The 1,350-nt window shown below is 38.6% G+C and overlaps 1 non-coding gene across 1 annotated transcript; it reads left to right on the forward strand.

The window, feature by feature from the left end:
• Positions 1-690: 690 nt before the first annotated feature.
• Positions 691-796, forward strand: LOC140854474 (small nucleolar RNA R71). Its single transcript, XR_012137691.1, has one exon. It is a non-coding gene; the product is annotated as a small nucleolar RNA R71 (small nucleolar RNA).
• Positions 797-1,350: the final 554 nt, after the last annotated feature.

The following is a 1,350-nucleotide window of genomic DNA, read 5'->3' on the forward strand; positions in this document are numbered from 1 at the left end:
TAAAGAGATACTTCATTGGATTATCAATTTGACCCAATTAGTGGCTAAGTATTAACTAAAGAAATTTCAAGAGCTTTTCTTTCACCAACTCCCCACTTTACTCTTTAAATCCTCTAACTTAATGTGAGAGAGGTTTATTATCTTCTTGCAATTTAGTGCGGCAGGGCCAACCACTAGTTGTGGTCTCCAGAAAAAATTTGGATGGTTTCTCCAGTCGGGGTTATAAGTATTCGAATATAGATCGTTTCCTGGTCTGCGAGCTTGTTGGACTTGAGCTTGCTGAACCTGTCGTGCACAAACTCAGAAAATTGAGGTGTGGCTGGGCATTCACTAACAAAATGGTTCGGACCTGCACACAATGCACAAACTTCTTGGATTGGGTTAGGTGGAATCGGAGATTGTCCTGTATTTAGAAGATGGTCTAATTTTTGGGACAGTTCATCTACCTTACTGTGGATATCTATGACATTTCCAATCTGATAAATTCCACTTCTTTTTTGTTGAAGCATGGGTTATTCTCTAGAGGTGGCAGACATCTGATGTAGGGAATTCTCACTAAGTGTTTCAAAGAGCTGCCAGGCTTCATCCTCACTCTTTAAAATGAATGTCCCACCACATGATGCATCAACCATTTGTCGGTGTTTCTCCGATAGACCATCATAAAAACACTGACAAAGTTGCCATTTAGGGACAGCATGGTGTGGACATTTATGAATGAGGTCCCTTAACCTTTCCCATGTCTCATGAAAAAGTTCACCCTCCAATTGGGAAAAACTAGTGATAGCTTTTTTAATTTGATTTGTTTTTTCAATTGGAAAGTATTTCTTGAGAAATTCTCTCTGAAGATGATCCCAAGTTGAAATGGTTATAGAGTCTAAGGAGTTTAACCAATGCTTGGCTTTGTCCTTAAGTGAGAAAGGAAACAGTTTCAACCTAAGGGCATCATCGGAAAAGTTTTGGATTTTTACTGTGGAACAAATTTCAAAAAATTCATTCAAGTGTTTGTATGGGTCCTCGTTACTAAGTCCATAGAATGATGGCACCATTTGAATAATGCTAGACTTAATCTCATATTGGGTAGCTTCTATTGGAGGTGCTTGAATGCATGGAGAGTAGGTATACGAGGATAGAGTGAAATATTCTCTCAATGGGCGTGGAGGATTAGCCTCACCAGGTGCAGCCATGTTTCTAACTCGGATAGTCCTAAGAGTCTTTTCTAATTCTTCATCTAATGGTTGCAAGTCGGATTTTAGTGATCGTTGACCTAACATGCAACTAAAAGGTCTATGTAGGACTATCCTAGTCTGTTAAGGATTATTATTATTATTTTTTTATTAAGAGGAGAAGAGA

This window comes from Elaeis guineensis, chromosome 16, assembly GCF_000442705.2.
Source record: "Elaeis guineensis isolate ETL-2024a chromosome 16, EG11, whole genome shotgun sequence".
Taxonomy (NCBI): Eukaryota; Viridiplantae; Streptophyta; class Magnoliopsida; order Arecales; family Arecaceae; genus Elaeis; species Elaeis guineensis.